The sequence below is a fragment of the Pelobates fuscus genome, chromosome 12 (genome assembly GCF_036172605.1).
Source record: "Pelobates fuscus isolate aPelFus1 chromosome 12, aPelFus1.pri, whole genome shotgun sequence".
NCBI lineage: Eukaryota > Metazoa > Chordata > Amphibia > Anura > Pelobatidae > Pelobates > Pelobates fuscus.
Genome location: NC_086328.1, coordinates 52,252,069 through 52,265,896, shown reverse-complemented (window position 1 = coordinate 52,265,896; position 13,828 = coordinate 52,252,069). Strand labels below are relative to the sequence as shown.

The following is a 13,828-nucleotide window of genomic DNA, read 5'->3' as shown; positions in this document are numbered from 1 at the left end:
ATAATCAGACCATTTTTTTCCCTATCCAGAAGCGTCTTGTCTTTTGTCGCAACCAGAGTTTGATATTCTACCAACATTAGTGAGATTGCATTCTTTTAATTTCACTTAGGGCCATACCAGTCTGAAAATGTCAGATCTCTGAAGCCATCCAGACTCGGGCCTGGTTAGTACTTGTATGGGAGACCAACTAGAAACCTCAGGTGCCGTAAGCTTTTGTTTATTTATTTTTTGCATTATGATGTCATAATCAGACCATTTTTTCCCTATCCAGAAGCGTCTTGTCTTTTGTCGCAACCAGTGTTTGATATTCTACCAACATTAGCGAGATCGCATTATCTTGATTTCACTTATGGCCAAACCAGTCTGAAAGTTCCTGATCTCGTCAGATCTTTGAAGCCATCCAGACTCGGGCTTGGTTAGTACTTGTATGGGAGACCAACTTGGAACCTCAGGTGCCGTAAGCTTTTGTTTATTTATTTGTTGCATTATGATGTCATAATCAGACCACTTTTTTCCCTATCCAGAAGCGTCTTGTCTTTTGTCGCAACCAGTGTTTGATATTCTACCAACATTAGCGGGATCGCATTCTCTTAATTTCAATTACGGCCATACCAGTCTGAAAATGCCTGATCTCGTCAGATCTCGGAAGCCATCCAGACTCGGGCTTGGTTAGTATTTGTATGGGAGACTAACTTGGTATCTCAGGTGCCGTAAGCTTTTGTTTATTTATTTTTTGCATTATGATGTCATAATCAGACCACTTTTTTCCCTATCCAAAAGCGTCTTGTCTTTTGTCAAAACCAGTGTTTGATATTCTACCAACATTAGCGAGATCGCATTATCTTAACTTCACTTATGGCCAAACCAGTCTGAAAATGCCTGATCTCGTCAGATCTTTGAAGCCATCCAGACTCGGGCCTGGTTAGTACTTTTATGGGAGACCAACTAGGAACCTCAGGTGTTGTAAGCTTTTGTTTATTTCTTTGTTGCATTATGATGTCATAATCAGACCACTTTTTTCCCTATCCAGAAGCGTCTTGTCTTTTGTCGCAACTAGAGTTTGATATTCTACCAACATTAGTGAGATCGCATTCTCTTAATTTCACTTACGGCCATACCAGTCTAAAAATTTATGATCTCGTCAGATCTCGGAAGGCATCCAGACTCGGGCCTGGTTAGTACTTGTATGGGAGACCAACTAGGAACCTCAGGTGCCGTAAGCTTTTGTTTATTTATTTTTTGCATTATGATGTCATAATCAGACCACTTTTTTCCCTATCCAGAAGCGTCTTGTCTTTTGTCACAACCAGTGTTTGATATTCTACCAACATTAGCGGGATCGCATTCTCTTAATATCAATTACGGCCATACCAGTCTGAAAATGCCAGATCTCGGAAGCCATCCAGACTCGGGCTTGGTTAGTATTTGTATGGGAGACTAACTTGGTATCTCAGGTGCCGTAAGCTTTTGTTTATTTATTTTTTGCATTATGATGTCATAATCAGACCACTTTTTTCCCTATCCAAAAGCGTCTTGTCTTTTGTCAAAACCAGTGTTTGATATTCTACCAACATTAGCGAGATCGCTTTATCTTAACTTCACTTATGGCCATACCAGTCTGAAAATGCCTGATCTCGTCAGATCTTGGAAGCCATCTAGACTCGGGCATGGTTAGTACTTGTATGGGAGACCAACTAGAAACCTCAGGTGCCGTAAGCTTTTGTTTATTTCTTTTTTGCATTAGGATCTCATTATCAGACCACTTTTTTCCCTATCCTAAAGCGTCTTGTCTTTTGTCACAACCAGTGTTTGATATTCTACCAACATTAGCGGGATCGCATTCTCTTAATTTCAATTACGGCCATACCAGTCTGAAAATGCCAGATCTCGGAAGCCATCCAGACTCGGGCTTGGTTAGTATTTGTATGGGAGACTAACTTGGTATCTCAGGTGCCGTAAGCTTTTGTTTATTTATTTTTTGCATTATGATGTCATAATCAGACCACTTTTTTCCCTATCCAAAAGCGTCTTGTCTTTTGTCAAAACCAGTGTTTGATATTCTACCAACATTAGCGAGATCGCATTATCTTAACTTCACTTATGGCCAAACCAGTCTGAAAATGCCTGATCTCGTCAGATCTTTGAAGCCATCCAGACTCGGGCCTGGTTAGTATTTTTATGGGAGACCAACTAGGAACCTCAGGTGTTGTAAGCTTTTGTTTATTTCTTTGTTGCCTTATGATGTCATAATCAGACCACTTTTTTCCCTATCCAGAAGCGTCTTGTCTTTTGTCGCAACTAGAGTTTGATATTCTTCCAACATTAGTGAGATCGCATTCTCTTAATTTCACTTACGGCCATACCAGTCTAAAAATGTATGATCTCGTCAGATCTCGGAAGCCATCCAGACTCGGGCCTGGTTAGTACTTGTATGGGAGACCAACTAGGAACCTCAGGTGCCGTAAGCTTTTGTTTATTTCTTTTTTGCATTATGATGTCATAATCAGACCATTTTTTTCCCTATCCAGAAGCGTCTTGTCTTTTGTCGCAACCAGAGTTTGATATTCTACCAACATTAGCGAGATTGCATTCTTTTAATTTCACTTAGGGCCATACCAGTCTGAAAATGTCAGATCTCTGAAGCCATCCAGACTCGGGCCTGGTTAGTACTTGTATGGGAGACCAACTAGAAACCTCAGGTGCCGTAAGCTTTTGTTTATTTCTTTTTTGCATTAGGATCTCATTATCAGACCACTTTTTTCCCTATCCTAAAGCGTCTTGTCTTTTGTTGCAACCAGTGTTTGATATTCTACCAACATTAGCGAGATCGCTTTATCTTAACTTCACTTATGGCCATACCAGTCTGAAAATGCCTGATCTCGTCAGATCTTGGAAGCCATCTAGACTCGGGCCTGGTTAGTACTTGTATGGGAGACCAACTAGGAAACTCAGGTGCCGTAAGCTTTTGTTTATTTCTTTTTTGTATTATGATGTCATAATCAGACCACTTTTTTCCCTATCCAGAAGCGTCTTGTCTTTTGTCGCAACTAGAGTTTGATATTCTACCAACATTAGCGAGATCGCATTCTCATAATTACCCTTATGGCCATACCAGTCTGAAAATGCCTGATCTCATCAGATCTTGGAAGCCATCCAGATTCGGGCCTGGTTAGTACTTGTATGGGAGACCAACTAGGAAACTCAGGTGCCGTAAGCTTTTGTTTATTTCTTTTTTGCATTATGATGTCATAATCAGACCATTTTTTTCCCTATCCAGAAGCGTCTTGTCTTTTGTCGCAACCAGAGTTTGATATTCTACCAACATTAGTGAGATTGCATTCTTTTAATTTCACTTAGGGCCATACCAGTCTGAAAATGTCAGATCTCTGAAGCCATCCAGACTCGGGCCTGGTTAGTACTTGTATGGGAGACCAACTAGAAACCTCAGGTGCCGTAAGCTTTTGTTTATTTATTTTTTGCATTATGATGTCATAATCAGACCATTTTTTCCCTATCCAGAAGCGTCTTGTCTTTTGTCGCAACCAGTGTTTGATATTCTACCAACATTAGCGAGATCGCATTATCTTGACTTCACTTATGGCCAAACCAGTCTGAAAGTTCCTGATCTCGTCAGATCTTTGAAGCCATCCAGACTCGGGCTTGGTTAGTACTTGTATGGGAGACCAACTTGGAACCTCAGGTGCCGTAAGCTTTTGTTTATTTATTTGTTGCATTATGATGTCATAAACAGACCACTTTTTTCCCTATCCAGAAGCGTCTTGTCTTTTGTCGCAACCAGTGTTTTATATTCTACCAACATTAGCGGGATCGCATTCTCTTAATTTCAATTACGGCCATACCAGTCTGAAAATGCCTGATCTCGTCAGATCTCGGAAGCCATCCAGACTCGGGCTTGGTTAGTATTTGTATGGGAGACTAACTTGGTATCTCAGGTGCCGTAAGCTTTTGTTTATTTATTTTTTGCATTATGATGTCATAATCAGACCACTTTTTTCCCTATCCAAAAGCGTCTTGTCTTTTGTCAAAACCAGTGTTTGATATTCTACCAACATTAGCGAGATCGCATTATCTTAACTTCACTTATGGCCAAACCAGTCTGAAAATGCCTGATCTCGTCAGATCTTTGAAGCCATCCAGACTCGGGCCTGGTTAGTACTTTTATGGGAGACCAACTAGGAACCTCAGGTGTTGTAAGCTTTTGTTTATTTCTTTGTTGCATTATGATGTCATAATCAGACCACTTTTTTCCCTATCCAGAAGCGTCTTGTCTTTTGTCGCAACTAGAGTTTGATATTCTACCAACATTAGTGAGATCGCATTCTCTTAATTTCACTTACGGCCATACCAGTCTAAAAATTTATGATCTCGTCAGATCTCGGAAGGCATCCAGACTCGGGCCTGGTTAGTACTTGTATGGGAGACCAACTAGGAACCTCAGGTGCCGTAAGCTTTTGTTTATTTATTTTTTGCATTATGATGTCATAATCAGACCACTTTTTTCCCTATCCAGAAGCGTCTTGTCTTTTGTCGCAACCAGTGTTTGATATTCTACCAACATTAGCGAGATCGCATTATCTTAACTTCACTTATGGCCAAACCAGTCTGAAAATGCCTGATCTCGTCAGATCTTTGAAGCCATCCAGACTCGGGCCTGGTTAGTACTTGTATGGGAGACCAACTTGGAACCTCAGGTGCCGTAAGCTTTTGTTTATTTATTTTTTGCATTATGATGTCATAATCAGACCACTTTTTTCCCTATCCAGAAGCGTCTTGTCTTTTGTCGCAACCAGAGTTTGATATTCTACCAACATTAGCGAGATCTCACTCTATTAATTTCACTTATGGCCATACCAGTCTGAAAATGCCTGATCTCTGAAGCCATCCAGACTCGGGTCTGGTTAGTACTTGTATGGGAGACCAACTAGAAACCTCAGGTGCCGTAAGCTTTTGTTTATTTATTTTTTGCATTATGATGTCATAATCAGACCATTTTTTCCCTATCCAGAAGCGTCTTGTCTTTTGTCGCAACCAGTGTTTGATATTCTACCAACATAAGCGAGATCGCATTCTCTTAATTTCACTTACGGCTATACTAGTCTGAAAATGCCTGACCTCGTCAGTTCTCGGAAACCATCCAGACTCGGGCATGGTTAGTACTTGTATGGGAGACCAACTAGGAACCTCAGGTGCTGTAAACTTTTGTTTACTTCTTTTTTGCATTATGATGTCATAATCAGACCACTTTTTTCCTTATCCAGAAGCATCTTTTCTTTTGTCGCAACCAGAGTTTGATATTCTACCAACATTAGCGAGATCGCATTCTCTTAATTTCACTTATGGCCATACCAGTCTGAAAATGCTTGATCTCGTCAGATCTCAGAAGCCATCCAGACTTGGGCCTGGTTAGTACTTGTATGGGAGACCAACTAGGAACCTCAGGTGCTGTAAGCTTTTGTTTATTTCTTTTTTGCATTATGATGTCATAATCAGACCACTTTTTTCCCTATCCAGAAGCGTCTTGTCTTTTGTCGCAACCAGAGTTTGATATTCTACCAACATTAGCGAGATCGCATTCTCTTAATTTTACTTACGGCCATACCAGTCTGAAAATGCCTGATCTCGTCAGATCTCGGAAGCCATCCAGACTTGGGCCTGGTTAGTACTTGTATGGGAGACCAAATAGGAACCTCAGGTGCCATAAGCTTTTGTTTATTTCTTTTTTGCATTATGATGTCATAATCAGACCACTTTTTTCCCTATCCAGAAGCGTCTTGTCTTTTGTCGCAACCAGAGTTTGATATTCTACCAACATTAGCGAGATCGCATTCTCTAAATTTCACTTGCGGCCATACCAGCCTGAAAATGCCTGATCTTGTCAGATCGTGGAAGTCATCCAGACTCGGGCCTGGTTAGTACTTATATGGGAGACCAACTAGGAACCTCAGGTGCCGTAAGCTTTCGTTTATTTCTTTTTTGCATTATGATGTCATAATCAGACCACTTTTTTCCCTATCCAGAAGCGTCTTGTCTTTTGTCGCAACCAGTGTTTGATATTCTACCAACATTAGCGAGATCGCATTCTCTTAATTTAACTTACGGCCATACCAGTCTGAAAATGTCAGATCTCAGAAGCCATCCAGACTCGGGCCTGGTTAGTACTTGTATGGGAGACCAACTAGGAACCTCAGGTGCCGTAAGCTTTTGTATATTTCTTTTTTTGCATTATGATGTCATAATCAGACCACTTTTTTCCCTTATCCAGAAGCGTCTTGTCTTTTGTCGCAACCAGTGTTTGATATTCTACCAACATTAGTGAGATTGCATTCTCTTAGTTTCAATTGCGGCGATACCAGTCTGAAAATGCCTGATCTCGTCAGATCTCGGAAGCCATCCAGACTCGGGCCTGGTTAGTACTTGTATGGGAGACCAACTAGGAACCTCAGGTGGCGTAAGCTTTTGTTTATTTCTTTTTTGCATTATGATGTCATAATCAGACCACTTTTTTCCCTATCTAGAAGCGTCTTGTCTTTTGTCGCAACTAGAGTTTGATATTCTACCAATATTAGCGAGATCGCATTCTCTTAATTTCATGTACGGCCATACCACTCTGAAAATGCCTGATCTCGTCAGATCTCGGAAGCCATCCAGACTCAGGTCTGGTTAGTACTTCTATGGGAGACCAACTAGGAACCTCAGGTGCCGTAAGCTTTTGTTTATTTCTTTTTTGCATTATGATGTCATAATCAGACCACTTTTTTCCCTATCCAGAAGCGTCTTGTCTTTTGTCGCAACCAGTGTTTGATATTCTACCAACATTAGCGAGATCGCATTCTCTTAATTTTATTTATGGACATACCAGTCTGAAAATGCCTGATCTCGTCAGATCTCGGAAGCCATCCAGACTCGGGCCTGGTTAGTACTTGTATGGGAGACCAACTTGGAACCTCAGGTGCCGTAAGCTTTTGTTTATTTCTTTTTTGCATTATGATGTCATAATCAGACCACTTTTTCCCCTATCCAGAAGCGTCTTGTCTTTTGTCGCAACCAGTGTTTGATATTCTACCAACATTAGCGAGATCGCATTATCTTAACTTCACTTATGGCCAAACCAGTCTGAAAATTCCTGATCTCGTCAGATCTTTGAAGCCATCCAGACTCGGGCCTGGTTAGTACTTGTATGGGAGACCAACTTGGAACCTCAGGTGCAGTAAGCTTTTGTTTATTTATTTTTTGCATTATGATGTCATAATCAGACCACTTTTTTCCCTATCCAGAAGCATCTTGTCTTTTGTCGCAACCAGTGTTTGATATTCTACCAACATTAGCGGGATCGCATTCTCTTAATTTCAATTACGGCCATACCAGTCTGAAAATGCCTGATCTCGTCAGATCTCGGAAGCCATCCAGACTCGGGCTTGGTTAGTATTTGTATGGGAGACTAACTTGGTATCTCAGGTGCCGTAAGCTTTTGTTTATTTATTTTTTGCATTATGATGTCATAAACAGACCACTTTTTTCCCTATCCAGAAGCGTCTTGTCTTTTGTCAAAACCAGTGTTTGATATTCTACCAACATTAGCGAGATCGCATTATCTTAACTTCACTTATGGCCAAACCAGTCTGAAAATGCCTGATCTCGTCAGATCTTTGAAGCCATCCAGACTCGGGCCTGGTTAGTACTTGTATGGGAGACCAACTTGGAACCTCAGGTGCCGTAAGCTTTTGTTTATTTATTTTTTGCATTATGATGTCATAATCAGACCACTTTTTTCCCTATCCAGAAGCGTCTTGTCTTTTGTCGCAACCAGTGTTTGATATTCTACCAACATTAGCGAGATCGCATTCTATTAATTTCACTTATGGACATACCAGTCTGAAAATGCCTGATCTCGACAGATCTCGGAAGCCATCCAGACTCGGGCTTGGTTAGTTTGTGTATGGGAGACCAACTAGGAACCTCAGGTGCCGTAAGCTTTTGTTTATTTCTTTTTTGCATTAGGATGTCATAATCAGACCACTTTTTTTCCTATCCAGAAGTGTCTTGTCTTTTGTCGCAACCAGTGTTTGATATTCTACCAACATTAGCGAGACCGCATTATCTTAACTTCACTTATGGCCATACCAGTCTGAAAATGCCTGATCTCGTCAGATCTGGGAAGCCATCCAGACTCGGGCCTGGTTAGTACTTGTGTGGGAGACCAACTAGGAACCTCAGGTGCCGTAAGCTTTTGTTCATTTCTTTTTTGCATTATGATGTCATTAACAGACCACTTTTTTCCCTATCCAGAAGCGTCTTGTCTTTTGTCGCAACCAGAGATTGATATTCTACCAACATTAACGAGATCGCATTCTATTAATTTCACTTATGGCCATACCAGTCTGAAAATGCCTGATCTCGTCAGATCTCGGAAGCCATCCAGACTCGGGCCTGGTTAGTACTTGTATGGGAGACCAACTAGGAAACTCAGGTGCCGTAAGCTTTTGTTTATTTCTTTTTTGCATTATGATGTCATAATCAGACCACTTTTTTCCCTATCCAGAAGCGTCTTGTCTTTTGTCGCAACCAGAGTTTGATATTCTACCAACATTAGCGAGATCGCATTCGCATAATTACCCTTACGGCCATACCAGTCTGAAAATGCCTGATCTCATCAGATCTTGGAAGCCATCCAGACTCGGGCCTGGTTAGTACTTGTATGGGAGACCAACTTGGAAACTCAGGTGCCGTAAGCTTTTGTTTATTTCTTTTTTGCATTATGATGTCATAATCAGACCATTTTTTTCCCTATCCAGAAGCGTCTTGTCTTTTGTCGCAACCAGAGTTTGATATTCTACCAACATTAGCGAGATTGCATTCTTTTAATTTCACTTAGGGCCATACCAGTCTGAAAATGTCAGATCTCTGAAGCCATCCAGACTCGGGCCTGGTTAGTACTTGTATGGGAGACCAACTAGAAACCTCAGGTGTCGTAAGCTTTTGTTTATTTCTTTTTTGCATTAGGATCTCATTATCAGACCACTTTTTTCCCTATCAAAAAGCGTCTTGTCTTTTGTTGTAACCAGTGTTTGATATTCTACCAACATTAGCGAGATCGCTTTATCTTAACTTCACTTATGGCCATACCAGTCTGAAAATGCCTGATCTCGTCAGATCTTGGAAGCCATCTAGACTCGGGCCTGGTTAGTACTTGTATGGGAGACCAACTAGGAAACTCAGGTGCCGTAAGCTTTTGTTTATTTCTTTTTTGCATTATGATGTCATAATCAGACCACTTTTTTCCCTATCCAGAAGCGTCTTGTCTTTTGTCGCAACTAGAGTTTGATATTCTACCAACATTAGCGAGATCGCATTCTCATAATTACCATTACGGCCATACCAGTCTGAAAATGCCTGATCTCATCAGATCTTGGAAGCCATCCAGACTCGGGCCTGGTTAGTACTTGTATGGGAGACCAACTAGGAAACTCAGGTGCCGTAAGCTTTTGTTTATTTCTTTTTTGCATTATGATGTCATAATCAGACCATTTTTTTCCCTATCCAGAAGCGTCTTGTCTTCTGTTGCAACCAGAGTTTGATATTCTACCAACATTAGCAAGATCGCATTCTCTTAATTTCAGTTATGGTCATACCAGTCTGAAAATGCCAGATCTCTGAAGCCATCCAGACTCGGGCCTGGTTAGTACTTGTATGGGAGACCAACTTGGAACCTCAGGTGCCGTAAGCTTTTGTTTATTTAATTTTTGCATTATGATGTCATAATCAGACCACTTTTTTCCCTATCCAGAAGCGTCTTGTCTTTTGTCGCAACTAGAGTTTGATATTCTACCAACATTAGCGAGATCGCATTCTCTAAATTTCACTTGCGGCCATACCAGCCTGAAAATGTCAGATCGTGGAAGCCATCCAGACTCGGGCCTGGTTAGTACTTATATGGGAGACCAACTAGGAACCTCAGGTGCCGTAAGCTTTCGTTTATTTCTTTTTTGCATTATGATGTCATAATCAGACCACTTTTTTCCCTATCCAGAAGCGTCTTGTCTTTTGTCGCAACCAGTGTTTGATATTCTACCAACATTAGCGAGATCGCATTCTCTTAATTTAACTTACGGCCATACCAGTCTGAAAATGTCAGATGTCAGAAGCCATCCAGACTCGGGCCTGGTTAGTACTTGTATGGGAGACCAACTAGGAACCTCAGGTGCCGTAAGCTTTTGTATATTTCTTTTTTGCATTATGATGTCATAATCAGACCACTTTTTTCCCTATCCAGAAGCGTCTTGTCTTTTGTCGCAACCAGTTTTTGATATTCTACCAACATTAGCGAGATTGCATTCTCTTAGTTTCAATTGCGGCGATACCAGTCTGAAAATGTCAGATCTCGAAAGCCATCCAGACTCGGGCCTGGTTAGTACTTGTATGGGAGACCAACTAGGAACCTCAGGTGGCGTAAGCTTTTGTTTATTTCTTTTTTGCATTATGATGTCATAATCAGACCACTTTTTTCCCTATATAGAAGCGTCTTGTCTTTTGTCGCAACTAGAGTTTGATATTCTACCAATATTAGCGAGATCGCATTCTCTTAATTTCACGTACGGCCATACCAGTCTGAAAATGCCTGATCTCGTCAGATCTCGGAAGCCATCCAGACTCAGGTCTGGTTAGTACTTCTATGGGAGACCAACTAGGAACCTCAGGTGCCGTAAGCTTTTGTTTATTTCTTTTTTGCATTATGATGTCATAATCAGACCACTTTTTTCCCTATCCAGAAGCGTCTTGTCTTTTGTCGCAACCAGTGTTTGATATTCTACCAACATTAGCGAGATCGCATTCTCTTAATTTTACTTATGGACATACCAGTCTGAAAATGTCAGATCTCGGAAGCCATCCAGACTCGGGCCTGGTTAGTACTTGTATGGGAGACCAACTTGGAATCTCAGGTGCCGAAAGCTTTTGTTTATTTCTTTTTTGCATTATGATGTCATAATCAGACCACTTTTTTCCCTATCCAGAAGCGTCTTGTCTTCTGTTGCAACCAGAGTTTGATATTCTACCAACATTAGCAAGATCGCATTCTCTTAATTTCAGTTATGGTCATACCAGTCTGAAAATGCCAGATCTCGGAAGCCATCCAGACTCGGGCCTGGTTAGTACTTGTATGGGAGACCAACTTGGAACCTCAGGTGCCGTAAGCTTTTGTTTATTTAATTTTTGCATTATGATGTCATAATCAGACCACTTTTTTCCCTATCCAGAAGCGTCTTGTCTTTTGTCGCAACCAGAGTTTGATATTCTACCAACATTAGCGAGATCGCATTCTATTAATTTCACTTATGGCCATACCAGTCTGAAAATGCCTTATCTCGACAGATCTCGGAAGCCATCCAGACTCGGGCTTGGTTAGTATTTGTATGGGAGACCAACTAGGAACCTCAGGTGCCGTAAGCTTTTGTTTATTTCTTTTTTGCATTAGGATCTCATTATCAGACCACTTTTTTCAATATCCAAAAGCGTCTTGTCTTTTGTTGCAACCAGTGTTTGATATTCTACCAACATTAGCGAGACCGCATTATCTTAACTTCACTTATGGCCATACCAGTCTGAAAATGCCTGATCTCGTCAGATCTGGGAAGCCATCCAGACTCGGGCCTGGTTAGTACTTGTATGGGAGACCAACTAGGAACCTCAGGTGCCGTAAGCTTTTGTTCATTTCTTTTTTGCATTATGATGTCATAAACAGACCACTTTTTTCCCTATCCAGAAGCGTCTTGTCTTTTGTCGCAACCAGAGATTGATATTCTACCAACATTAACGAGATCGCATTCTATTAATTTCACTTATGGCCATACCAGTCTGAAAATGCCTGATCTCGTCAGATCTCGGAAGCCATCTAGACTCGGGCCTGGTTAGTACTTGTATGGGAGACCAACTAGGAAACTCAGGTGCCGTAAGCTTTTGTTTATTTCTTTTTTGCATTATGATGTCATAATCAGACCACTTTTTTCCCTATCCAGAAGCGTCTTGTCTTTTGTCGCAACTAGAGTTTGATATTCTACCAACATTAGCGAGATCGCATTCTCATAATTACCTTTACGGCCATACCAGACTGAAAATGCCTGATCTCATCAGATCTTGGAAGCCATCCAGACTCGGGCCTGGTTAGTACTTGTATGGGAGACCAACTAGGAAACTCAGGTGCCGTAAGCTTTTGTTTATTTCTTTTTTGCATTATGATGTCATAATCAGACCATTTTTTTCCCTATCCAGAAGCGTCTTGTCTTTTGTCGCAACCAGAGTTTGATATTCTACCAACATTAGCGAGATTGCATTCTTTTAATTTCACTTAGGGCCATACCAGACTGAAAATGTCAGATCTCTGAAGCCATCCAGACTCGGGCCTGGTTAGTACTTGTATGGGAGACCAACTAGAAACCTCAGGTGCCGTAAGCTTTTGTTTATTTATTTTTTGCATTATGATGTCATAATCAGACCATTTTTTCCCTATCCAGAAGCGTCTTGTCTTTTGTCGCAACCAGTGTTTGATATTCTACCAACATTAGCGAGATCGCATTATCTTAACTTCACTTATGGCCAAACCAGTCTGAAAATTCCTGATCTCGTCAGATCTTTGAAGCCATCCAGACTCGGGCCTGGTTAGTACTTGTATGGGAGACCAACTTGGAACCTCAGGTGCCGTAAGCTTTTGTTTATTTATTTTTTGCATTATGATGTCATAATCAGACCACTTTTTTCCCTATCCAGAAGCGTCTTGTCTTTTGTCGCAACTAGAGTTTGATATTCTACCAACATTAGTGAGATCGCATTCTCTAAGTTTCACTTGCGGCCATACCAGCCTGAAAATGCCTGATCTTGTCAGATCGTGGAAGCCATCCAGACTCGGGCCTGGTTAGTACTTATATGGGAGACCAACTAGGAACCTCAGGTGCCGTAAGCTTTCGTTTATTTCTTTTTTGCATTATGATGTCATAATCAGACCACTTTTTTCCCTATCCAGAAGCGTCTTGTCTTTTGTCGCAACCAGTGTTTGATATTCTACCAACATTAGCGAGATCGCATTCTCTTAATTTAACTTACGGCCATACCAGTCTGAAAATGTCAGATGTCAGAAGCCATCCAGACTCGGGCCTGGTTAGTACTTGTATGGGAGACCAACTAGGAACCTCAGGTGGCGTAAGCTTTTGTTTATTTCTTTTTTGCATTAGGATGTCATAATCAGACCACTTTTTTTCCTATCCAGAAGTGTCTTGTCTTTTGTCGCAACCAGTGTTTGATATTCTACCAACATTAGCGAGACCGCATTATCTTAACTTCACTTATGGCCATACCAGTCTGAAAATGCCTGATCTCGTCAGATCTGGGAAGCCATCCAGACTCGGGCCTGGTTAGTACTTGTATGGGAGACCAACTAGGAACCTCAGGTGCCGTAAGCTTTTGTTCATTTCTTTTTTGCATTATGATGTCATAAACAGACCACTTTTTTCCCTATCCAGAAGCGTCTTGTCTTTTGTCGCAACCAGAGATTGATATTCTACCAACATTAACGAGATCGCATTCTATTAATTTCACTTATGGCCATACCAGTCTGAAAATGCCTGATCTCGTCAGATCTCGGAAGCCATCCAGACTCGGGCCTGGTTAGTACTTGTATGGGAGACCAACTAGTAAACTCAGGTGCCGTAAGCTTTTGTTTATTTCTTTTTTGCATTATGATGTCATAATCAGACCACTTTTTTCCCTATCCAGAAGCGTCTTGTCTTTTGTCGCAACTAGAGTTTGATATTCTACCAAC

General features: G+C 41.1%; 33 pseudogenes; all 33 read left to right on the top strand.

Moving 5' to 3' along the window:
• Positions 1–345: 345 nt before the first annotated feature.
• On the top strand, positions 346–464 carry LOC134579959 (5S ribosomal RNA; annotated as a pseudogene).
• Positions 465–598: 134 nt separating this feature from the next.
• On the top strand, positions 599–717 carry LOC134580199 (5S ribosomal RNA; annotated as a pseudogene).
• A 134-nt stretch (positions 718–851) lies between these two features.
• Positions 852–970, top strand: LOC134580068 (5S ribosomal RNA; annotated as a pseudogene).
• Positions 971–1,104: 134 nt separating this feature from the next.
• On the top strand, positions 1,105–1,223 carry LOC134580112 (5S ribosomal RNA; annotated as a pseudogene).
• Positions 1,224–1,600: 377 nt separating this feature from the next.
• On the top strand, positions 1,601–1,719 carry LOC134579581 (5S ribosomal RNA; annotated as a pseudogene).
• Positions 1,720–2,096: 377 nt separating this feature from the next.
• On the top strand, positions 2,097–2,215 carry LOC134580204 (5S ribosomal RNA; annotated as a pseudogene).
• A 134-nt stretch (positions 2,216–2,349) lies between these two features.
• Positions 2,350–2,468, top strand: LOC134579966 (5S ribosomal RNA; annotated as a pseudogene).
• A 377-nt stretch (positions 2,469–2,845) lies between these two features.
• LOC134579779 (5S ribosomal RNA) lies at positions 2,846–2,964 on the top strand (annotated as a pseudogene).
• Positions 2,965–3,098: 134 nt separating this feature from the next.
• On the top strand, positions 3,099–3,217 carry LOC134579775 (5S ribosomal RNA; annotated as a pseudogene).
• Positions 3,218–3,593: 376 nt separating this feature from the next.
• LOC134579958 (5S ribosomal RNA) lies at positions 3,594–3,712 on the top strand (annotated as a pseudogene).
• Positions 3,713–3,846: 134 nt separating this feature from the next.
• On the top strand, positions 3,847–3,965 carry LOC134580198 (5S ribosomal RNA; annotated as a pseudogene).
• Positions 3,966–4,099: 134 nt separating this feature from the next.
• Positions 4,100–4,218, top strand: LOC134580067 (5S ribosomal RNA; annotated as a pseudogene).
• Positions 4,219–4,352: 134 nt separating this feature from the next.
• On the top strand, positions 4,353–4,471 carry LOC134580111 (5S ribosomal RNA; annotated as a pseudogene).
• Positions 4,472–4,605: 134 nt separating this feature from the next.
• Positions 4,606–4,724, top strand: LOC134579870 (5S ribosomal RNA; annotated as a pseudogene).
• A 629-nt stretch (positions 4,725–5,353) lies between these two features.
• LOC134579861 (5S ribosomal RNA) lies at positions 5,354–5,472 on the top strand (annotated as a pseudogene).
• A 134-nt stretch (positions 5,473–5,606) lies between these two features.
• LOC134580169 (5S ribosomal RNA) lies at positions 5,607–5,725 on the top strand (annotated as a pseudogene).
• Positions 5,726–6,357: 632 nt separating this feature from the next.
• Positions 6,358–6,476, top strand: LOC134580019 (5S ribosomal RNA; annotated as a pseudogene).
• A 387-nt stretch (positions 6,477–6,863) lies between these two features.
• LOC134579802 (5S ribosomal RNA) lies at positions 6,864–6,982 on the top strand (annotated as a pseudogene).
• Positions 6,983–7,116: 134 nt separating this feature from the next.
• Positions 7,117–7,235, top strand: LOC134580137 (5S ribosomal RNA; annotated as a pseudogene).
• Positions 7,236–7,369: 134 nt separating this feature from the next.
• On the top strand, positions 7,370–7,488 carry LOC134580197 (5S ribosomal RNA; annotated as a pseudogene).
• Positions 7,489–7,622: 134 nt separating this feature from the next.
• LOC134579869 (5S ribosomal RNA) lies at positions 7,623–7,741 on the top strand (annotated as a pseudogene).
• Positions 7,742–8,128: 387 nt separating this feature from the next.
• LOC134579875 (5S ribosomal RNA) lies at positions 8,129–8,247 on the top strand (annotated as a pseudogene).
• A 134-nt stretch (positions 8,248–8,381) lies between these two features.
• On the top strand, positions 8,382–8,500 carry LOC134579813 (5S ribosomal RNA; annotated as a pseudogene).
• Positions 8,501–8,634: 134 nt separating this feature from the next.
• On the top strand, positions 8,635–8,753 carry LOC134580193 (5S ribosomal RNA; annotated as a pseudogene).
• Positions 8,754–9,130: 377 nt separating this feature from the next.
• On the top strand, positions 9,131–9,249 carry LOC134579778 (5S ribosomal RNA; annotated as a pseudogene).
• A 134-nt stretch (positions 9,250–9,383) lies between these two features.
• Positions 9,384–9,502, top strand: LOC134579659 (5S ribosomal RNA; annotated as a pseudogene).
• Positions 9,503–10,608: 1,106 nt separating this feature from the next.
• Positions 10,609–10,727, top strand: LOC134580032 (5S ribosomal RNA; annotated as a pseudogene).
• Positions 10,728–11,600: 873 nt separating this feature from the next.
• On the top strand, positions 11,601–11,719 carry LOC134579852 (5S ribosomal RNA; annotated as a pseudogene).
• A 134-nt stretch (positions 11,720–11,853) lies between these two features.
• On the top strand, positions 11,854–11,972 carry LOC134579630 (5S ribosomal RNA; annotated as a pseudogene).
• A 134-nt stretch (positions 11,973–12,106) lies between these two features.
• Positions 12,107–12,225, top strand: LOC134579793 (5S ribosomal RNA; annotated as a pseudogene).
• Positions 12,226–12,601: 376 nt separating this feature from the next.
• On the top strand, positions 12,602–12,720 carry LOC134579888 (5S ribosomal RNA; annotated as a pseudogene).
• A 630-nt stretch (positions 12,721–13,350) lies between these two features.
• Positions 13,351–13,469, top strand: LOC134579850 (5S ribosomal RNA; annotated as a pseudogene).
• A 134-nt stretch (positions 13,470–13,603) lies between these two features.
• Positions 13,604–13,722, top strand: LOC134579755 (5S ribosomal RNA; annotated as a pseudogene).
• The last annotated feature ends 106 nt before the right edge of the window (positions 13,723–13,828 follow it).